This window comes from Pan troglodytes, chromosome 23 (assembly GCF_028858775.2).
Source record: "Pan troglodytes isolate AG18354 chromosome 23, NHGRI_mPanTro3-v2.0_pri, whole genome shotgun sequence".
NCBI lineage: Eukaryota > Metazoa > Chordata > Mammalia > Primates > Hominidae > Pan > Pan troglodytes.
In genome coordinates, this window is record NC_086016.1 from 34,872,749 (window position 1) to 34,896,931 (window position 24,183).

General features: G+C 45.6%; 1 protein-coding gene across 10 annotated transcripts in view; it reads right to left on the reverse strand.

Annotated features, from left to right (window-relative positions):
* The window catches only part of SYN3 (synapsin III), a 546,668-nt gene that overhangs the window by 260,838 nt on the left and 261,647 nt on the right, over positions 1 to 24,183 (reverse strand). The window lies entirely within an intron of this gene.

The window sequence follows — 24,183 nt, forward strand, 5'->3', positions numbered from 1 at the left end:
TGCATGAGGCTGGACTAGGCTGTCTGGAGAGCAGTTTTAGCCCAGAGAGGATGGGGCAAAACCCTCCTAGGACATCTGAAAAAGCCATTAAGCCTGAAAGAAAGGATCCTACATTGGAAAATAGACCTTCTCTGCTAGAAACTTCCCTCATTCTTTCTGTCCCTGAGGATAGTGCTGGGCCACAGTGGGGGGGGAAAAAGCAGGACCAGAAGGTCTAGAAATGCTGCTGATGTTGGTGTTGTTTTGTTCTTCTTCTTTCTTTTTCTTTTCTTTTCTTTTTTTTTTTTCAAGAGGAAGGAGGCAGGTATGAGGGAGACCAAGGCAGCCCTAGGGAGTATCTAACAAAATGGAGAACCCTGGTGTGACCCCAGATACAGATGTGGAGTGAGCCTGGGGCTTCCAGAAGGGCAGAATCAGAGGTAGGAGCTGTCCCATCTCGGGCAAGCTTCCTTGTCCTTCCAGAACAAGGGTCAGCAAAGCTTTTTTGTATAGGGACATGAGATAGGCTGAAAAGTGATCCGCCTCCCTCCATCAATGATATTCTCACCCCTAAAGCCCATAAATGTTAACTTATTTGGAAAAAGGGCCTTTACAGATGTGATTATGTTAAGGATTTTGAGATGAGGAGATTATCCAGAATCATCTGGGTGAGCCCCAAATGCTCACATTTGGGCAGAAGAGGCAGAGGGAGACTTAAGACAAAAAATGATAAGGGTAGGAGACCATGAGGCCAGAGGTTGGAATGATGTGGCTGCAAGTCCGGGAATACTTGCAGCCAGGAGAAACTGGAAGAGGCAAGAGAGGGACTCTCTCCTCAGGCCACTGAAGGGAGGATGGCCCTGCCAACATCTTGATGTCAGCCCAGTAGAACTGACTTCGGACATCTGGCCTCCATAACTGTGAGAGAAAAAATCTAGCTGGTTTGGGGTTTCCGATTCTGTAGTAGTTTGTTACAGCAGCCACAAGAAACTAGTGCAAGCTAGATAGTAAATATCTGGGGCTGTATGATCTCCCTCGCAACTACTCAACTCTGATGTTGCCATGTAGAAGCAGCCATAGACAAGGAACAAATGAATAGGCATGGTTGTGTCCCAATACAACTGGGGAGCACAGGCCCTGTCCAAAGAATGGAACAGTGCCAGGTGTGGTGGCTCATGGGTAATCCTAGCACTTTGGGAGGCTGAGGTGGGCAGATTGCCTGAGCTTAGGAGTTCAAGACCAGCCTGGGCAACACAGTGAAACCCTGTCTCTACTAAAATACAACAATTAGCCGGCCATGGTGGCATGAGCCTGTAGTCCCAACTACTTGGGAGGCTGAGGCAGGAGAATTGCTTGAACCCTGGAAGCGGAGGTTGCAGTGAGCCGAGATTGTGCCACTGCAATCCAGTCTGGGCAACAGAGCCAGACTCTGTCTCAAAAAAAAAAAAAAAAAGAATGCAACAGTGACAGTAGTGATTCAGCTTCAGAAGGTTCTTGCTGGCTGGGGACAAAGATCTGAGATGGCCAGATCCTCCTCTTTCTCAAAAGAGGTGGGAATTACAGATTTTTATGAGAAATTTTCTGGATGTAATTGTTGGTAGCTATCTTCAATTCTGGTTGATGTCATGCAGACTGAAGAAAAACACATCTGTTCAGCCATATCTAGCCCTTGAGCCTCCAATTTGCCCCCACTGGTCTATTGTATGCTGGGCTCTGGGCTGGGCCTTGAGGACAGTGTCTGTTCATAAGAGGATCATGGTCAAGTGAGGGAGACAGACACACTGACTGCAGTGAAGTATTACAGGGCCTGCAACCGAATTAGGTAGAGGGTACTATGGGGGAGGAAGGGTTGCTTCTATCTGAAGAGGAAGGAGGGAGAGTGAGGAAGGGCTGCAGGGAGAACTGATATCCAAAGTGAGTCTTGCAAGATGAGCTGGAGTCAGAAGTGGACAAGGTTTGGAATGGAACTGCCAGTAGGAGGGCTGGTAGAAGCAAAGGAAGGGAGACCCGGGGAAGCAGAATGTGTCTGAGGAGCAAGAAGTTCCAGTGTGTGCTGGTCCCAAGGACAGGAAAGAAAAGAGCGAGATGGGCTTAGAGGGAGAGGAAGGGAGGGTCTTGATGGGACAGCCATGAACGGATCTTGGATTGATCCTGGGGACAAGAAAAACCATGAGGGTTTGTTATGAATTGAAAAATGTAACCTCCAAAAAGATATGCTCAATCCCTCACCCTTGGTCCCTGTGAATGTGACCTTATTTGGAAATAGGGTCTTTGCAAATGTAATCAAGTTAGAATGAAGTCAGTGGATTAGGGTGGGCTTTAATCCAATGACTGGTGTCCTCATAAGAAGAGGAAATTTGGACACAGACACACAGAGAATGCTGTGTGATGATGGAGGTAGAGGTTAAAATTGGCAATGCCCAGGATTGCTAGCAACCACCAGAAACTGGAAGAGATAAGGAAGGACCCTCCTCCCCTCGAGTCTTCACAGAGATGAAGCCCTGTCGACACTCTGGAGGCAAGAAGACTGGGTAGGGTGCTGTTGGAACACCACAGGCAAGAGTTTTCAGGAGCCTCAAATAATGCTCACCCTCTCCTCTGTTTTAAGCATTGCACTTTTTTTTTTTTTTTTCCGATATGGAGTTTTGCTCTTCTTGCCCAGGCTGGAGTGCAATGGCGCACGATCTCAGCTCACCGCAAGCTCCGCCTCCGGGGTTCAAGCGATTCTCCCGCCTCAGCCCCCCGAGTAGCTGGGATTACAGGCATGTGCTACCACACCTGGCTAATTTTGTACTTTTAGTAGAGATGGGGTTTCTCCATGTTGGTCAGGCTGGTCTTGAACTCCTGACCTCAGGTGATCCACCCGCCTCGGCCTCCCAGCTTTGCACTTTTAAATGGGCAGAGTGTTTAGAAACTGAACAGGGGTCTTGTCTGGTTACCCATTCCACTCATTCAACAAATGCTGAGGGCCTCCGTGGAGCTGAGGCAGATAAGACAAATGCCAATCCTGAAGAAGGCCCCCAGCTTCCTCCTCTGACCCATCTGTCTCAGCCTGCTTGGACAGCCATAAACTTAGCAACAGATTTTATTTTCTCATAGTTCTGGAGGCTGGATGTCCAAGATCAAGGCTCTGGCTGGTGAGGGCTCTCTTGCTGGCTTGTAGACAGCCACCTTCTCACTGTGTCCTCATGTAGCCTTTCCTTGGTGTGCATGCAGGAGTGTGGAGAGGTGGACTAGGGAGCAAGTTCTCTAGAGTTTCTTCTTATAAGGACACTAATCCTATGAGATCAGGGTCCCACCCTTCTGACCTTGTCTAATCTAACTACCTCCTTACAGGCCCTATCACTAAACACAGCTGCACTGGAGGTTGAGACTTCAACATGAATTTTGGGGGGACATAATTCAGTCCTTAGCAGCATCTGAGCCACAAACACCTGTGGAATGCCAAGAGAGTGGTGACCTGGTCCTCCCTGTCCCCACTTCCCATAGCAGATAACTGTCGACGAGGAGGATGACAGAGGCAAAAGTACCCCTTCTCCTTTGCATTGCAGTAGAGGATACATGTATCCTTAGCCTAATGCATCCTCCAGTCTGCACAACCCAGAAGGGTGGCCCCAGTCATACAAACTTGGCAACACTCAAACAACCCACCAACCTCAAGGTATCATGGTAGTACAGCCATAAGTCCTTGAGATCAGGAGCTCTGCTGCCAAGGCTACATTCTGCCACTTCCTGGATGTGACCCTTTGAGATAATCCCTCTCCACCTCTCAGAGCCTCAGTTTCTCTTTATGTAAAACAGGATGATTAACAATCACAGCTACTGTTTTTAAGTACCTACCAAGGGCTTAGTATCTGTTGTCAGCTGAAAAATGGCCTTCCAAAAGATATTCATGCCTAATTCCTGAAACCTGTGAATGTTACCTCCTGTGGCCAAGAAAAAGGAAGTGGCAGGGGGCTGTGGGGGGTAGAGGTTTGCTTATGTGATTAAATGAAGGACCTAGAGATCAGGAGATTATCCTAGATCACCCAGGTGGGCCCTAAATACCATCACGTGTATCCTTATACGAGGCAGGCAGAGAGAGATCTGGTGCCCGCAGAGAGAGATCTGGTGCCCTCACAGAGGACGAGGCCAGGCAGATGGCAGCAGAGGTCAGAGCTTTGTGTCCACAAGCCAAGGAACTTGGACAGTCATCAGAAACAGGAAAGGATCTCCCCTAGAGCCTCTAGAGGGAGCACAACCCTGGCGACACCTTTTTTTTTCAGCCCAGTGAGACCAGTTTGGGACTTCTGGCCTCCAGAAATGTGAGGGAATAAATTTCTGTCATTTTAAGTCACTTGGTGAATGGTACTTTGTTATGGCAGCCCAAGGAAAGAAACACACACCCATTATCTCGATAAATCCTCAGAGTCACCCATGAGGCAATAAGATAGTCATGCCTTACCAGGTGCCAGGTAGTGTTCATTCAATATTCACAACAGCACTAGGAGGCAGATACTGTCAACATCCCATTTTACAGATTAAGAATTGCCACCCAGAGAAGTGATGTAGCTTGCCTAAGGTCACACAGCAGGCAGCTGTGCCAGGCTTTGAATGAGGGGTCTGGCTCCAAGTCGCTGCCTTAGGCCACCTTGAGGCAAGCTCTTTGCACCAGAATGGATGCTCTGTTTCCTGAGCCAGCCATGCAGCCTTGAGCAATGGCTTACCATGCTCCCTCTGCACTACCCTAAGTGGCTTATTCTGGGATCCTATGAGGATCATATGGGACAGAGGGCATGAAAAGCATTTTGTAAACTGTAAAGTGCAGTGCACGGAGAAGGCATAAGAATTCAAAGTGGAAGCAAACCTGCTTACCTGGCTGGCCATGGCAAGGCTACCCTGGTCATCACTGAGATAGGTGGGGACACCAGCAGCAGGAGCCGCCCCCTATCCCTTGAGCACACACAGGAAAGTTTCTAAGCCTCGAAGTGCCCGTGGGTGACCTCACAGATGTTACCACCCAGAACCATGATGCTGACCTCACAGCATGATCACTGGATGTCACGTGAGTTCTTCAAGCCTGAATCCAGCCTTGTACCAGCTCATCAGCACCTCCTCCCCACCTGCCCTTCTCCGTGGCTTTCAAATTCAGAACCAATTCCTCCCAGAATCACATAATTTCTTTAGCTGTAATGACTCCTTCATTCCACAGAGAAGGAGACAGGCAGGAACATTTAGTGACCCATCGAAGACCACACAGCTAGTATATTCTATCGAAAGCATCCTTCGTGTCCCAGCTGTGGGTCTCGGTATTCCCAGCTGCCCATTCATCTCAGGCAGCTAGAAATTCTTTCTGGCTGGGAGAATCCTAAAAAGGGGAAACTGGCATCTGGGCACATTAGATTTCATTTCATGGCCTGGAGCCAGCCTGCTCCTTCTTTTTTTTTATCCAATTATTATCACACAGAAACCTGTTTAGGAAGAAAAGTCCTTACTCAGTGCAATATTGTCCCCAGTATGTTGGTAGGGACTTTACTTCAGTGGATCTGTCAGAGCCCCAGACGCCAAGTCTATCTAAACATTCTGTCATCAGTTCATCATTTTTGCATCCATCCATCCCTCATTCACTGAACTTCCTGAGCTCCTGTGTGTCGGGTACCGTGCTAGACACTGGGATATAAAGAATATCCCCAAAGAACCCTCAGATTTACAGGGAGAGAGGCAAGAAAATAAATAATAGCAGCATTTCTGAAACTCACATATAGCTTTTCTTGCTTATGATTTTTGTCATTTTCTTGTTATAGTTTACTCTTCATATTTACTTAGTATTTTCTTTGAATTAACTCTTTTTTTTGTCTTACTTAAATGCTAGCTTTGGGTTCACCCTAAGCAATAATATCCATGAATTCATGGATTTAATTGGCTAGTTTTTTCTGACTACATGTTGTACTAAAAAGTTTAACTATTAAAGAAAGAGTTCCTGGGATGCCACCTAAAACCATCCTGCGTTTCAGACGTATGTGAAGCTTCCAGTGAGAAACACTACATTATTGCTAAGGAGGCCCCTACGTGTCAGAATAGAGTCTGCCAGCTGCCACTCCAAGAGGACAATGCTTTTATCCTATCAAGTGCTGGCTGGTGAAGACACATTAGGATTAATGGTTTGATAAACAACATCTCAAGGCAGGACATTCTATGGCAGGAAGCAGATAAGTCTGTGCCTTTCACTCAAGGATCTCAGAAACATTAACTTCTCAGTTTTCATGCCCTCTAAGTGGGAGACAAGGCTATTCTCATGCCTCATTTCCTAGCTACAGGCAAAGGTGATCTGTGTTGTAAGACTGCATTTTTTTTTTTGAGACAGAATCTCACCCTGTCACCAGGCTGGAGTGCAGAGGCACGATCTTGGCTCACCACAACCTCCAATTCCCGAGTTCAAGCAATTCTCCTGCCTAAGCCTCCCAAGTAGCTGGGATCACAGGCACACGCCACCATGTCCAGCTAATTTTTGTATTTTTTTAGTAGAGATGGAGTTTCACCATGTTAGCCAGGCTGGTCTCGAACTCCTGACCTTGTGATCCACACACCTTGGCCTCCCAAAGTGCTGGGATTACAGACGTGAGCCACCGCACCCGGCCAAGACTGCATTTTTTTAATCTCCTGTTTCCATCACAACACAATGACGGATGATATTCCCATGGGAGCCAGTATCAGGGTTTACGCTGAGTGAAGCGTAATCCCTAGGACTTGCATTTAACTGCAGCCCCACCGAAGAAAGTGCGTCAAAATGCAAGCAAAAGAGGATGACATTATTTTGAAGACAACCTTCAACATACCTTAATTTGTTTCTTAATAAGAAAGCAACACACAAACTCCAGGACTTTTACTATCAATAATAAAAACTGATTTGTAACACTTTGCTCCAAATAAATGAATATACCATTGTATTGGGTACTTCTCATTTCCTTTATTAATTTATTCCATAAATATTTATTGAGCACCTCTTACGTGCCCAGCGTGCCTTAGGCACTGGGGTTAGCATGATGGCTCAAGACAGACATAGTCCCTACCTTCATACTGCTAGTGAGGAAGGCTGACATTAATCAAATAATCATCCAAATGAATGTAAAATGTAATGTAAATCCAAATGAATGTAAAATGTGATGTGTGGCCACAGAGGATTGATAGGAATGGTGAATGATGGATTTAAAATATGAAGCAACCAGCCGGGCATGGTGGCTCACGCCTGTAATCTCAGCACTTTGGGAGGCCGAGGTGGGTGGATCACTTGAGGTCAGGAGTTTGAGACCAGCCTGGACAACATGGCAAAAACCCATCTCTACTAAAAATACACAAATTAGCCGGGCATGATGGTACACGCCTGCAGTCCCAGCTACTCAGGAGGCTGAGGCAGGGGAATCACTTGAACCTGGGAGGTGGAGGTTGCAGTGAGCCGAGATGGCGCCACTGCACTCCAGCCTGGGCAACAGCGTGAGATTCTATCTCGAAAAACAAAAACAAACAAACAAATGTATGAAGCAACCATACAAGAGACATCACTAGTCACCCCTCATTAAGTTTCTTCCACAAACCAGATTGTCTCATTTAATCTTCGCTGCAACTCTCCGAAGTGGGCATTATTATTCCCACTTTACAAGAGAGGAAACCGTGGCTCTGAGCGGTGTAATGACTTACCCAAGGGCACTCAGCTGGCTAGTTGCAGAGCTGGGAATCAAACCCAAACTGTGCTTTTCTCCCAAATGCCCAGTCTCCCCAGGGGATGCATGAATGGGAAAAACAGGACCTTACATATTTTGCAGGTTACTACCGTGATGTCCTTGCTAGCAACTCCTCCACGCTTTAGTACCATCAAGGGTCCAGGTTGGGCAAGTACTCAAACCTCCATTCTGCCCTGGGATAACCTGGGCAGAAAAGCCAAACACGGCAGGGGAGCAGGAACAAAGCGCTCCCTTTTATGGCGAGGCGGTGCAAACCTCTGCATCTGCCTCCAGGCCTTGCCAAGGCCCACAGAGAAATGGCCTGCCCTAAAGGTTGCAGTGAGCTGAGATTGCGCCACTGCACTCCAGCCTGGGTGACAGAGTGAGATTCCGTCTCAAAAAAAAAAAAAAAAAAAAAAAAAGAGAGAAAAAAAGAAAGAAACAGAAATGGCCTGCCCTGACTGAGCCCGAAGCCTTCTGCCCTGATCTGTTTTTCTTTGTGTAACTGTCTGGTTACAAAGGAAGCAGCTGCCAGCTCACTGGTGTGGGACGCCATGTCTGGTCTGTGCTTTGCTGAACTGTGCTGGAATTTCATGGGCTGAAGCTGGCCCTGGGGGGAACCGGGAGGTGAATGAGAGAAGTGTCTCAGGAGTGTTGCTCTGGGGGGTAAAATTACAGGTGATCGGACAACTGCTGTAGGAGATGGAGACAGAGCAGCGCCTGAGTTGACTCTAAAACCAGAGGGCCTCTGTGCAGTGCACTGTTGGCCACTCTGGTTTCCTTTTCGCATCTCTGCAGCCCTTGGTATTTTCTACCTGTGTTATCAGAGAATCTCTGGCTGAGGACCCTGGAAATTTCTGTCCCCATCTCCACCCTTGGAAGCCTTTCCACAAAGAGCTTTGTAATTCACCAGGTGCCTTGCATATGGGAGGGATTACACCTTGACCTCAAATATTTGCTGTTTTCGTCACTGGCTCAGAGCTTGGGCACTGAAATAACACCGCATGGTTGGAATCCTGGCTCCCTGACTTACCAGCTGCATGACCTTGGACAATCTACTGAACTTCCTGTGCCTTAGTTTCTTTATCCTTAAAATGGAGGTAATAATAATATTAACCACAATGTAGGCTTGTTATTATAAGGATTAAATGATTTCATGTAGGTAAGGCACTTAGCAGTACCCAGTGTAATAAGCACTTAATGAGAGCAACTTGGTATTATTGCCTGCCTGCCTGCCTTCCTTGCTTCCTTCCTTCCTTCCCTTCCTTTCCTTCCTTCCTTCCCTCCTTCCTTCCTCTCTCTCACCCCCTTCTTTCTTTCTCTCTCTCTTTTTTCTTTCTTTCCCCTCCCTCCCTCCCTCCCTTCCTCCCTCCCTCCCTTCCATCCTCCCTTCCTCCCTTCTTCCTTCTCTGCATCCCTCCTTTCATTAAACAAATCCTTTTAAATTGTATAAAGCACTGGAACTACCAAGACCTGCAAGGCTCAATAGCTCGTAGTCTTGTCCAAGGTTCCACAGACAGAAAATGGACTCACTGGGAAGTGCCATCTTTTAGGAATTCACTCTTGTCTGACTCCTCCACCATCCTCCCTCTCACCCTCATGGTGCCTAGCATAGTACCTTATACAACAAGTACATCCTCAATAAATCCCTGAGAGCCTGAATAGATGATGGTGGTTAAGGACACAAAGCTTAGGGAGCAAGGCTATGTGGGTTTAAATCCTGACTCTATCACCAATAGGCTACATGGCCTTGGGCAAGTTACCTAACCTCTCTGGGTTTCAGTTTTCCCCACCTATAAATTGGCATTACGATAATGCACTTACCCCACAGGGCTAGGCTCAGGCTTAAAGGAATTAATAATAAAATGTTTATATCAGTGCTTGGCACATAGTAGGAGTTACTTAGGTGTTTGCTATTATTATTATATTAGCAAACACCTAAGGAGGTGTTACTTAGGTGTTTGCTAATATTATTATTATTATTAATATTATTATTGTTATTGTTGTTGTTGTTGATTGGCTGAGCTAGGGCTGAGACACAATTGCTATTTGAGAGTCTCCCAGTTCATTTTCTGATACTTTTCTCCTCCAGGACTGCCTTAGGATTCTTGGGCACAGAGAATTGGATTTCTGAGTAGATTTACAGCAGACTATGCTTCTCCTCCTCCTTTTTCATTCTCTTACAGTTTTCTTTTTTAAACAGAACAGACAAGCAATGTCAAAGATTTCTTATTTCGCAATGAAGTTTTCCTTCCATGTGTTCTCCTCTTTCTATCTTCGCAGAAGGTTGTTTTTTCCCCTTCAGAACTTTTTTTCTGAAGGAAAATTCCATAGTAAGAAGGAAACAAAATAAGTTTCAGGCTCTGTAATTTTTTTTTTTTTTGACAAAGTTTCGCCTTGTCGCCCAGGCTGGAGTGCAATGGTATGATCTCGGCTCACTGCAAACTCTGCCTCCCGGTTTCAAGCGATTCTCTTGCCTCAGCCTCCCAAGTAGCTGGGATTACAGGCGGGCGCCACCATGCTCGGCTAATTTTGTATTTTTAATAGAGACGGGGTTTTACCGTGTTGGTCAGGCTGGTCTCAAACTCATGACCTCAGGTGATCCACCCATCTTGGCCTCCCAAAGTCCTGGGATTACAGGCGTGTGCCACCACGCCCAGCTAATTTTGTATTTTTAGTAGACATGGGGCTTCACCATGATGACCAGGCTGGTCTCAAACTCCTGATCTCAGGTAATCCACCCACCTTGGCCTCCCAAGGTGTTGGGATTACAGGTAAGATCTACCACGCCTGGCCAGGCCTTGTAATTCTTTTTTTTTTTTTTTTTTTGAGACAGAGTCTCGCACTGTCTCCTGGGCTGGAGTGCAATGGCATGATCTCAGCTCACTGCAACCTCCACTTCCTAGGTTCAAGCGATTCTTCCACCTCAGTTTCCCGAGTAGCTGGGACCACAGGCGCACACCACCACAGCTGGCTAATTTCTTGTATTTTTAGTAGAGATGGGGTTGCACCATGTTAGCCAGGATGGCCTCCATCTCCTGACCTCGTGATCCGCCCGCGTCAGCCTCCTAAAGTGCTGGGATTACAGGCGTGAGCCACCGTGCCCAGCCCAGGCCTTGTAATTGTAGCAGAGGATTTGGCTTCCCTCAGCCTATGGATCTGCGCCCTGAAGGATGAGCAGGAATTAGTGAAGCAATTCTCTATTGAGAAGGAGCAATTCTCTATTGAGAAGCAACTCTCTATTGAGAGGAGTTAGTTAAGCACTTCTCATTGAAGCTTCCCAGAGAGTAGTGAGACCAGAACCTGTTATTCCCATTAAACAGTATGGGAATTGAAGATCTGGGGAAGCCAGGTAGTTAATCTTAGTCCACAGCAGAGAACTAAGCTCAATGACCCCCTTCTTATCTTTACTTAGCTTCTCGGACAGTCACTAAGACCGGGTTTCTCCTGTGCTTCCTCTCTTGATGCAGGTTTATATTGCCTGGATGCCTGACTTGGAAGTTCATGGTACAGTTCAGGGCCTTGAAACAGGTGAGTATGACAAATAACAGACCTGTGGCCTCAGTTGGAGAGACAATACAGAAGGCTGTCCACTGGGGCGGGTTGGAGTACACTTGCTTCATCTAACCTGGACAGCATCTTCTAAGCCCCTGCTAAGTAATTCCTTGCAATGTGGACCTGGAGCTTCTGGTTTTTCAGGAGAAGCTGGAAACTGGAATTACTGAAAATCTGAATTTTTCTGAAAGTTTGTGAATTACATTTTAAAATGCGGCATGAACCAAACACAAGGCATCTGTGGGCCAAATCCAGCCTTGAGATTGCTAGTTTTTACATGGTTTTTAATCTTGGGATTTAAGGGGGCTTAGAGGATGTCTTGTCCACTGTTCTTTACCATGCTGGAATCCCCTCTGCACCGTCTCTGAAATACAGTTGTTCAGCCTCCAATTGAAATACCCCTGCTCTCTCCTGCTAGGAGTTTGAAATTCACCAGAACTCACAGTTTTACTTGCTCTTTATCATTATAAACCCCTAATCTACCACCTGGCAGCTTTTACCCTTTGGTCCTAGTGTCTTTTGGGGGAAACTAAACAAACCAATCTCATCTTTGGCACAAACCAATCTCATCTTTGGCATGAATTCTGCAGCCAAACTGCCTGGATTCGACTCCCAGCAATACTATAACTGTGTCGTGGTAGGCATGTGACTTGAACTATCTGTGCCTCAGTTTCCTTACCTGTAAAAAGGGGATGATAATGGTATTTACCTTACAAAGTTGGATGAGGTTTAAGTGAGCTAATATATTCAAAAGTCCTTGTAAAGGCAATATAAGTGTTTGTTATTTTTTCCTCTTTCACAGGTTAAACTTTGCAAGTGCTTCCAACTATCTCCAGACCCTGTGTTTTCTGGGGCTTTTGTCATTCTCTCTACTCTGTTTGGAGGGTGAGCCAACGTGGCTCCCTTGATCCCTGACTCTTGGTATTCACAGCCTTGCCTAATTCCTCCACCTTGAGTGAGGGTGGGGCTTGTGATATGCCTTTAACCAATAGAACACGGCGCAGGTGACAGGGCATATGCAATTATATGAATATGAACAATCATGTTACATGAGGCTGGAATGCCCATCTTGGGAGGAGGTACTTTTTCCTGCTGGCTTTGAAGAAGCAGGTTGCCGCATGGTGAGCTGCCTGTGGAGATAATCACATGGCAAGAAAATGAGGGTGAATTCCAGCTCACAGCCAGGTAGAAACTGAGGAACCAAATGTTGCCATCAATCAAGTGAGTGAGGAAGTAGGTGCTTCCTCAGTCAAGTTCCAGATGAAACTGCAGCCCTGGCTGACATCTTAGTTTCAGCCTTGCAGAGGAGCCAGCTAAGCCATGTCCAGGCTCTTGTCTCACAGAAATCATGAGATAATAAATATGTGTTATGGTAAGCTGCAGAGTGTATGGCAACATTGTCATGCAGCAATACATAGGTAACTAACAACAATGGTAACTCTCCCTCACCTACCTTACTTTGGAAGTTCTCTACTTATGTCAGTGTCCTATTTAAAACAGAAGTTCTGGAAGAGAACAGCATATCGCAGCAGGCATTATTTGCACACTGCATGAGCTGTGGCCATAAAATAATGTTGCTGATTTTCTAATGGGCACGAGAGAACAAATGCATGCAAATGCTCCTGTTTCTACCAGGGCAGGGCTTGAGCCCCAACTGTGCACAAAGCACTGGGCTGGATCTTCTGAGACAGAGGAGCCTTCTCTCCCCTTCCTGCCTCCAGGTATGATCACTTGGTACAAGTGATGGTGGCAGCTGATCTGTTTTCCTTCCTAATTCTCTTCCCTCTTTTTGTTACTTTTCTTTATTGAAGAGGAGGCAGAGGAAGAAAAAAAAAAAGGACAAAAAAAAACCAGGTGAATGCATATGGTCTGTTACAGCTGGAGGGGATGAGAGGGGTCAGTCGGTGCAGCTCTTGTTGTGGAGGGTTATACAGAGACTCCATGGCTCCTAAGTGACAGAGCAAGGGTTAGAACGTCTTTGACACTTGGCCCAGGGCTCTTTCCTTCAATTACAACCTGCCATTTTTTTCCTTGCGAGTACTAGGAAGTTGACACCATGCTTCCGGGTAGAGTCTTGGGTGCTACATGTTGTCAGAGGGTCCCTCGTACTTTCTTTTTGTTCTTGGCCAAAGGGATCCCCTTCTCTGAACCTCAGTCTCCTTCTCTGTAAGATGGAGTCCTGGGGGGCTGATGGAATAACACATCCTGGCTCCCAGCAAGTGGGAGAGAAGCACTTGGCTTGCTCCCATTAGTGTGTTCTTCTGCAAGGATTTCAAATGCTCGTGCATCCCACTGTGCATTCAAGTGTTGGGAAAACATTTATTGTGCCTGACATTTTCCCAGAGAGTGTTTTCTCAGATTAAAAGAAAGTAGTCAAACTTTCCCCTTCTCTGATTACCTTAACTGAAGGAGCCCCTATATGCTCCACATCCCACAAGTTACTCTGTCTTATCATCTTCATTGCACTCATGGCCCGCTGAGATGGTTTATCCATCTGTTTCTGTGTCCACCAGGCCAACGCAAGCTCTCTCAGCTCTCAGAACAGGACTGTGTCTGTCTTGCTTCCTGCTCTGTCTCTGTACCCAGAACAGGGTCAGGCCTGGTGTAGGGGCTCAGTAAATAAAGCCTGAATGAATGACAGAACCTGTCTTGCTTTTGCCTATGAGACTTGGCCTGAGAAGAAGGAGAAATCCAAGGAATTCAAACCACTTCAAAGAAGAAGAAGAAGAAGAAAAAAAATACAGCATTCTAGCAAGATACAATCCCATTTACTTACTGCACACTTTCTACATCCCAAGCAGTGCTTGGCCCTTAGGGCTCCCATTTAATTGGGATATCTCATTTAATTCTCACATTTGCCGTATGAGGTGGGTGCTGTTAGTGCCCTTGTTTGTAGCCGAGGAAGCTGAGTTCCAGAGAAGCAAAATCTTTTGCATAAGAGCACACAGTGAGGCACAGTTAGGGTTTGGAATGTAGGCCTGTGTGCCTCCAGGGCTGAACTGCTCCACACTACAAAAGTTGATGGTGTCTTTATTTCTAGGAAGTACATATTGAAATATTCAGGGGACCAGGAGCATCATGTCTGAAACTTATTCTTTTTTTTTTTTTTGAGACGGAGTCTCACTCTGTCACCCAGGCTGGAGTGCTCACTGCAAGCTCCACCTCCCGGGTTCACGCCATTCTCCTGCCCCAGCCTCCCAAGTAGCTGGGACTACAGGTGCCCGCCACCACGCCCGGCAAATTTTTTGTATTTTTCATAGAGATGGGGTTTCACCATGTCAGCCAGGATGGTCTCGATCTCCTGACCTCATGATCCGCCCACCTCAGCCTCCCAAAGTGCTGGGATTACAGGCGTGAGCCACCACGCCCGGCCCTGCAACTTATTCTTAAACAACCTAAAGGAGGGGGGATTTAATAATATGTTAACATTTGGGGAATCTGGGTAAAAGGTATCTGGTAATTCTCTGAACTATTCCTGCAACTTTTCTGTTAAGTGAATTATGTCAAAATAAAACATTTTCAAAAGCTCATGGTGGGAAGAAGATGAGACTCATGTCATGGGATGAAGGGCACAGGTCCTGCTTGGCTACAATAAAGAGGGGGAATGGGAGGCTGGGGCAGACTCTGGGGGCTGGAAGGACCAGGTTTCATCAGGGAGGCAGTGTTCAACACGGATAGGACCAGTGATGATACTCTGTCTTTAACCAAGTCTACCCATACTTCAGCATCCCGAATGTGCCAACTTCTTTTTTTTCCTTTCTTTTCTTTTCTTTTTTTTTTTTTCCTCACTCTGTTACCCAGGCTAGAGCGCAGTGATGCAATCTCGGCTCACTGCAGCCTCCATCTCCTGGGCTCAAGTGATTGTCCTATATCAGCCTCCCAAGTAGCTGAGATTACAGGTGCATGCCACCACGCCTGGCTAATTTTTGTATTTTTAGTAGAGATAGGATTTCACCATGTTGGCCAGGCTGGTCTCAAACTCCTGACCTCAAGTGATCCTCTTGCTTCAACCTCCCAAAGTGCTGGGATTACAGGCGTGAGCCACCGCACCCAACCCTTTCTACTGTTTTCTAGAGTAGCTGTCTGTGGGGGAAGGTTATACATATCCATGCTAAAATATATGCTTTCAGATCAGACAGACCTCAGTGACATCACTTCTTATTGGTGCCCTTGAGCAAGTGATTTAACCTCCCTGAGCTTAAGTCTTCTCATCTGGAAAATGAGGATGATGATGTCTACCTCATTGGGTTGTTGTGAAGATTCACTATTTCAAAAAAGTATTTACTGAGCCTTGATCTGGGATACTGGGGACAGAGCAGTGAATAAGACAGGCATCTTGCACTGTTTTCTTTGTGCAATTAGAAACACTAATTGTTTAGAATTAAAGGACAATTAATAAACATTTTAATAAGTTTTTTTCAGATACTGATAAGCCCAGAAAAGAAAAATCCATGTGAAAAATGAGACCCTGGGAGGCTCCAGTGACTGGGGATGGCTGTGCTCCTCCGCTGCGGCACACCTCCCCGAGAAGGTAATATCTGAGCTGGAAGCTGCAGAATTAGAAGGATCTGACTGGCCATGGCAAGACCTGGGAGAGGCAGAGGGAGGGTCAGGGCAGTCCTGGAGCTGGAACTGAGTTTGGCTTGGTTAAAGGAGGAAAAGGAGGTCAGTGTAGTGTAAACACAAGTGAGAGTGGGAGAGACATGGACAGCCACAGCAGGGGCAATGCCACGCTGGGTCTAGAAGGCCAAGGCATTTAGACTTCAAGTGCATTAGGGATCCACCATAGAGTTTTGAGCAGAAGAGTAATATGATCTCGTTTTTTTTCTCTTGAAATCGGATAATCCAGTCAGCCCTCTGTATCTGTGGATTCCACATTGGGATTCAACCAACCGTGGATGGAAAATATTTGGAAAAAACAAATAAAAAATAACAATACAACTATATTTAAAAAAACATGAATTTGGCTGGGCGTGGTGGCTCACGCCTATAATCCCAGCACTTTTAGAGGCCAAGATGGACGAATCACGAGGTCAGGAGTTCGAGACCAGACTGGCCAACATGATGAAACCCCATCTCTACTAAAAATACAAAAAATTAGCTGGGCATGGTGGTGTACCCCTGTAATCCTAGCTACTCAGGAGGCTGAGGCAGGAGAATCGCTTGAACTCAGAAGGCGGAGGTTGCAGTGAGCAGAGATCGTGCCACTGCACTCCAGCCCAGGTGACAGTGCAAGACTCCATCTCAAAAAAAAAAAAATAATAATAATATGAATTTAAAAATACAGTATAACAACTACGTAGTATTTACATTGTATTAGATATTATAAGTAATCTAGAGATGATTTAAAGTATGTGGGAGGATATGTTTAGATTATGTGCAAATACTATACCATTTTATATCAAGGATTTGAGCACCTGTGAAAGTCCTGGAATCAATGTTATTAATACAGGACCTGAAACATGATAGATATTTAATAAAGAACAGCTTTATTATTGTTTATCATGCCTTGGCATTGCCACTAGTCATTACGGACTTCTAGAAGGTGGGCGGCCTGTGCCTACCTTCATTCTAGAGGCATGCATCTTGGTGCACCCACCTGCCTGGGGAAAGGGGAGAGGAGTGGGAACAACTCGGGACACCTCTGACTTCCTTCCTCCTCCTTGCCACATGCTGCCCCCCCCACCCCCAACAAGCCAGATGCCAGTCACCTCTGCCAGGCCAAGGGGCGGCCAGGGTAGGATTGCTGGGCCCCCCTCCAGCTGGCTCCGGCTCCAGGCCTCTGAGCTGCCTTCACTTTGCCTTAAAAATGCAAAGCATTCCAGCCATTTTAATTGCTGGGCGTTGCATAAGCCAGCAACCAGTTCATACAAAGGAGCAATAGACAAAAAAATGATTTTTCAACATGCCTTCAGCCTCTCCCCTTCTTTCCTCCTGAAATCAGCCCCCAATCACTGCCTCCCAGGCCTAGGAAAAGCACTCCAGGTATGCACAATCTCTTTTTGAGTTTGTTGATGTGACATCAAGGTCTTTTTTCTCTAAATACTTGAGGCAAAAAGCAGTTCCAGCCACCTTCAAGTGTTTTGGAAAGTTACTGATCATATTCCTACTTGACATGCTAAGACAATCAGAGGACTCCATATTATATACACTGAGAACTCTGATATAAAACAGAGTTCATTGTGCAGTGGGTCTGTCCAGGCACCAATTCAGGGCGCTTTCAGTTCTGGAATGACTTTACTATGGGGTACTCCTAAGAAATGAACCTCAAACACAATGTTCCAGCAATGCTTTTGTGTGGAGAATTATTAGTACTTAAATATTTATGTGATTGAGGAAGCTTCCATATTTCCTAATTCTGATTTTTCAGTAGCCTCTAAACTGTTTTAACTAAATTTAATCCAAAAATTTGTTGAGGACCTACTGGGTATCAGTATTGGTTACGTTCTCGGAAGAGGAAATTCAATTAGCCCTGTCAATTAGCTCACTTTCTAAAGAGGGAAAGTTACACAGAAACTGACAATCCCAGTACAGGGTGATGAACTTCAAGTTAGGTCATCTCTGATGGGTGCTCCCAGCTTGGGTGGGAGGAAAGGCTACTTGTAGATTGTCTTAATAATATTGACAATGACTATTCACTGATTGGCTGGCTCTGTGCCAGGAATTCTGCTAAACGCTTTCCACATATATCATCTTATTTATTCCTTATAACTCTGTGAGGTAGGCGCTATTGTTGTCCCTGTATTACAGACGAGAATACGGAGGCACAAGAATGTTAAGTTACTTGTCGAAGGTCACACAGTTAAGAAAAGGCAGTAGTGAGCTGGTAAATATTTAACAAGTAGCTCTACAGTACAAAGAGCCCTCATTTGCAGTGTTTGCCAATTTCTGTGGTGTAAATACTTCCATCATAGCCAATTTTAAGTTACCAAGGTAATGTTCCTAAATGCAGTAGCACATCATTATATAATATTTCCACCATACAGAAACAACAGATGAAAGTTACCCTGAAAGCATAAATAAGAGTATACTGTAATAAATAATTAAGGAGTGAGGAGTTTCAAGTGTTCATTAATATAATTTATTAGTTATAACATTATATAATTAAATTAAACTTTATTTATTTATTTATTTATTTATTTATTTATTTATTTATTATTGAGACGGAGTCTCGCTTTGTTGCCCAGGATGGAGTGCAGTGGCATGATCTTGGCTCACTGCAACCTCCACCTCCTGGGTTCAAGCAATTCTTATGCCTCAGCCTCCCAAGTAGCTGGGACTACAGGCACGTGCTACCACGCTTGGCTAATTTTTTGTATTTTTAGTAGAGACGGGGTTTCGCCATGTTGGTCAGGCTGGTCTCAAACTCCTGGCATCAAGTGATTCGCCTGCCTCGGCCTCTCAAAGTGATGGGATTACAGGTGTGAGCTACTGTGCCCAGCCAAAATTTTAAATAACGCCTATGTTTAATGACCGACCTGCAAAATTCCCGAATGTATAACAATAGGCTCTGACAAGCCAGGGTGAGCCAGCTCCAGTGCAGCACTGGGGTCTCTAGAACCTTGCTCTTCACCATCGCAGACAAGTAATAGTAGCTACGAGAAAAGGTCAAGGGAACGGAATGAACAAAGACCTAAGATGTGACTACCGGAGAAAAGAAACACAATCACATTTAGTGTTCACAGAATCTTTTTAACTGATCACTAGAGTATTCAGAGATAGTGAGGAGTGCAGGATGGGACGCTGAACTTGGAAATCTCCACCACAGATTAACTGTGTAACCTTGGCTATATTACTAAACGTCTCTGTGCCCCAGTGTTCCTTTCCATAAAATGGGCATGATCATAACAGCCCCTACATCTTAGAGTTGTGTGAATTACATACCTTTACACTTGTATATTACATAGAATAGGACCTGGCACATAGCAGCACTCAGTAAATGTTAGTTACTTATTGTTTGATCTTTGCAGCTGCCTCTGTGAATTAGATGTTTGCCTTCGCTTTATAGGGATTCAATTTACGCTTAGAGAGCAATGCAGGAGGCTGGAGGAGATAGGACTCAAATGTTCTGATTCTAACTTCGGTGCTTACCTCAAGGGCTGGAAGGCATATTGACCTGGCTGAGTACTGTTCTCCAAGAGGGGCTGCCGACAAACTCAATGCCCTACTAAGTGTCACTTCTGATAGGGGCCATATCTAATTAATGGCTCCTCACCCTTGATTGGCGGATACAGGCATTCTGGGAAGAAAGACCCATCTGGTTTCAGGAACTGGGCATCTGACCTTTGCATCCCTTCTTATTTTCCAAACGCTCGCCTTCTGCTTGAAGAGGCAGAGTGGTGGGTAGTTAAGAGGATGGGCTCTGGCTTCCGATTACAGCACCGCAGCATACTGGCGATGTAATCTTGAGTAAGTGACATAATCTCTGTGTACCTTAGTTTTCACTGCGGATGAAAAGGGATGGCAACGATGATCTCATCTACCTCATGGCTTTTGCTATAAGAACTGGTACAAATTAATATATGCAAACTGCCTAGAAGAATACCTGGTACCCAGTAGGCACTCTATAGGAATTAGTTATGACTATCAAATTTTTTTATTCTCTTTTGCCTCCTTTCTTCCATCCCTTCTTTGAGTATTAATTACAAGGTCAAAGGGGATATAAGCACATGCTCTTTCTTTATAAACACAGGTCACTAGACTATAGGCTACTTGAGGGCAGGGGCTGTTCTCATTCACCTTTATACCCCTGGGGCCACACCCTGGTATACACAGTCCTCAGTGAGAATTTACTATTTGCCAGGCACTGTGCCATGCATCTTATTCAGCTTACAGTGTTTGATCTTCATGAAAATCCTACGAGGTATGCATCTCTCCTCCCTTTTAGCACGAGACAGCTGAGGCTCAGAGAGAGGTTAAGGAACTTGTTCAAGGTCACAGTGAAAAAGCAAAGAAGGATTAAAACTCAGACTTATGACATCACAGGCCTTCGTTGGTTCCTAACCTCCCTGTTGGGCTGCCTTCTAGAATATTCCATGGGAAATTTTGAGAGATCGTTAAATCCAACCCACTTGGTTTTACATTTAAAGAAAGGAGTCACTGATTTACTCAAGGTCACACAGCTATTTTATGTGGTAGGACTAGGATAATAACCTGGTATATTGCCTCAATCTCATGTTTGAAATTTCAGGAGGAAATGAAGCCAGGTTCATTAGCTGTTAAAATATACTGATGAGTATGCCACCAGCTTGCCTCTGGTTCTGGGCCCTATCTTTGTAATACGAATGTAAATTTCCTATGGCATCTATCAAAATTTTGAGTAAGGAAGGGCACACCCGCACCCCTAGAAATTGCCTGCCAAGTCACTTCTCCTGCCTTCTCTCCATTGCAAACCAAATGAAACAGAGATGCATCTCACTTGCCTGCAGATAAAGCTCTCTCCCTGGTCGTCAGAGGTAGGTACTATGCTTTTCTCTGCTTGGCTGTATCAAGAGCTCTGAGCCCTCAACGAGAACCCAAGAGACAAAGAGAAAATCACCAGTGCTGCAAATGCCCCATTGAACGTGTGGGCACATTGACTTTGAAGTCTTCAGGAAGAGTGCTGGTTTGGAAAGAGACCCCTGCATCCGAATCACAGCTCTGCCACTTCCTTGAGTGTAAGAAATTGAACACGCAATTTAACTTCTTTGAGCCTCAGTTTCCTTGACCATAAAATGGGCATAATACCATAGTACCTAGTACCTATTATTAAGGGTTGTGAGGATTAGTGGGACTACTGCATTGAAAGTGCCTTGTACATAGTAGGTATTCAACTAATGCCAAGTTCCCTTCTCTTTTACTCATCTTAGAAACATTTTTCAGCTTATCATTCCAAGGTTGACGAGTTGCAGAGCAGGGAGATAATTATTTACTGATTATCTCTTATGGGCCCAGCACTGAATTAGAGCAGCCTGGAGTGATGGGAAGATGATGAGGTACTAAGGGGTCTGATTCTTTGTTTGCTTCTGCCAATAATCCGGTGTCTACCTCTCTAGGCCTGTTTCTGTATCTGTAAAATGAGGGAGTTCAACTTGGTAACCCACAGCTCTCTCCTACTTCTGACCTTGTGTCTTACCATAATCTGAGTTCCTAAACAACTCCCTGCTGCCTGGTTGGATAGGTAGCTCTATGATCTCATGGCACACTTGACTATCCCACTGTAGTTCTTTCCACCAACTATTATTTTCTTGTATTTTTCTCCCAGAAGACTGGGAGCTCCTTGGGAACAGTTCTATGCCTTGTTCACTGTTGTATCTTCAGGGCCTAGCATGGAGTAACAGACATTCTGCCAATGTTTGGTGAATATTTGAAGGAAGGAGGGAAGGAAGGAGAGGACCCTGCCCCTATCCTCCAAAGACTTGATCATCACACTATGACACATAAGATGTGAGGTAAATGGAGAATGTCAGTGGAGAATTCATGATTAAGCGCACACCCAGAACTTGGAAACAAGGTCATCTGTCTTACTGAAGCCATATATTCATGCACCATGCTTGTGCTTAGCCATCTGTGGTAATAAATCAAGACACAGCAAGGGCAGAGTTGAAAATCTGGGAATACCAGAGCCCAAACTAGTTGACCTGGGGGTAATCTTTGAATGGTGACTTGTATACTAAAATGTAGAAGCCAAATGAATTCCAATATTCCAAGTGCAAAGAAAGTGTTGGGGAAGAGAAGGATGGAGTGGCCAGCCTGGTGCTGAGAACCAAGAAGATCCAAGAGCCTGCAGTTGGCATTTGTGTGTCCAGCATTGTCCCTGTTCAGGAAGAGAGGCTTTGGCCAGTGGTTGTGAGCACTGGCATTTCCTCAGCAAAGCTTTTGCTTCCATGAAAAGGAGAATTCCAGGGTATCTCAGCTGAAAGACCCTTCCTATGATGCCCTCAATCCCTGTATTCTGAATCTACACACACCACAGCAACCTTCTGAGGAGAAACTAGCTTCATATTGAAGCTCTCTGTGACTATCAGGAGGAAGATATGGGGGTGGTGTTGACATGAGTCCTCTAGCCTATGTGACAATGAAATACCTCACGGGAAACAAGCCCAGTGGGATTTTGGTTGGTTTGCTGAGCTCTTAGGATCAGTCCGTGAGAATGATCAACTGAGGGAGCCTCATCTAGTTGAGTTTCTGGATCCAAGGAGCTGGATTCCAGAACCTCTGTTGGGGTGAATGTGTGAAGGTGATACTCTGACTCCTCCTTTTCTCCACTCCATTCATTGGTTAGTTTATTCCTTTAATATTTGTTCAATGCCTACTATGTGCATATGATGTGTTAGGCAGTCACAGAAGCACCTGGCTTTGCTCGATATCTAGAAGAGAACCAGGGATATCAACCACTAGGGGCAACAGAGTGTGCGAGGTGCCAAGCTGGAAGCCCGGAGGACCCAGTGTGGGTGGGAGGTGAGTGAGAGAAGAGGAGAGGCCTGAGAGGGGGTGGTCCATTCTGCTGGGGCAGAGAGAGGACCGGAAAATATTCACTAAGTGGTGACTCTAGCTGAATCCTGAAAGATGAATACGTGATTCCTGGCAGATGAGGTGGAGGAGGGTGGGGGAATATATTGGTGGCGGCTAGATTCCAGGCCAAGAGTGCATTGTGAACAAGGCTCAGAGAAACCGATAGCTGGAATATAAAGGGTTGGAAGAGGGCAGCATGGGTTTAGAGAGATAAGCAAGAACAGAGCCTGCTGTTGTATAACTGCAGGGGCAGCCATCTCATTGTATTCTGTGTGAAGAGGGCCTCCTCCAGCTGTGGACCGTGGGGCCCTGGGGAAGAGCCAGATCACAGAGGGCCTTGTTTGTCTTTGGAGCTTAAGACTTTGTTCAGAAAGCCACGGAGCACAAGTGAATCATTTCAAGCAAAGAATAGCATGTTTTCAGATTTATATTTTTAAAAATGTACAGAAGCAGCAATGCAAAGTTGAAGTTGATAGAGAAAGACTCTGGGGAGTGTAACCAATTATGTCACTATTGAAACTGTCAGGAAAGAATCCACGGGGGCCTGATCCAAGGTAGAAATGGTAAGAATGAGAGGAAGGGATGGTTAGAAGAGATGTGGATCATGAGAATCTATAGGACCTGGTGAGTGATGATGTCATCCTTCGGAATGGGTAACCCCGGAGGGGACTGAGGGGAAAAGACAATGAGTTTTGGACACCTGGAGTCCGAGGAGGCCATAGGATCTCCAGGTGAAATTGGGCAGGAGGAAGTTGGAGATAGAAGACAGGCAATCAGAGGGACGCTGTTGCTTGCAGTGTGCACTCCGGTGCACATAGCATGGTAGCGACCATGGGGGTGCGTGGGGTAGGCCTGGGAGAGTGTGGAGGCTAAAAGGGAAGGGGAGAGAGCCAAGGACAGAAAATTGGGAAACAGCTACATTTTAATTTCAGGAAGAACCTGAGGAGTCTGCCAAGAAGACTGAGAAGGTATAGATGGAGAGGTAGAAAGCAGAATCCCAGAGAGAGTAGGGTCTCAGCAGCCAAGTTTAAAGAAGGATGCGATCAATGGTGTTAACTGCTCTTTGGACTGTCCCCACAGCACAGGACAAGACCATATCAGTTCCAGCAGGTTCCACTGAAGAAAGCTCATGTGCCTTGCAGAAACAAGACCTCCAGCCCAGTCTAACAGGAGACCAACCACATGTCCATCCCATTCCCTCCCAAGGCATGACAGCGCCTGGCTGAGATGCTTGTGTGTATTCTCTGTGTGAAGCTGAGCATGCAACCTTCAAAGAAACCACAAAGGAGCTACTCGTTTTTAAAGGAAAAACACATGAACTCCATGGGCATAAGGAAGACATTAAAACAGAGTTGGGGAGAAGTTCTTCTCCTTCCATTTCATCGTACCCTTCACAGAAATAATTGACTGCTTGAATATATGGTCATTGAAACACACATACACACACATACACGCACAT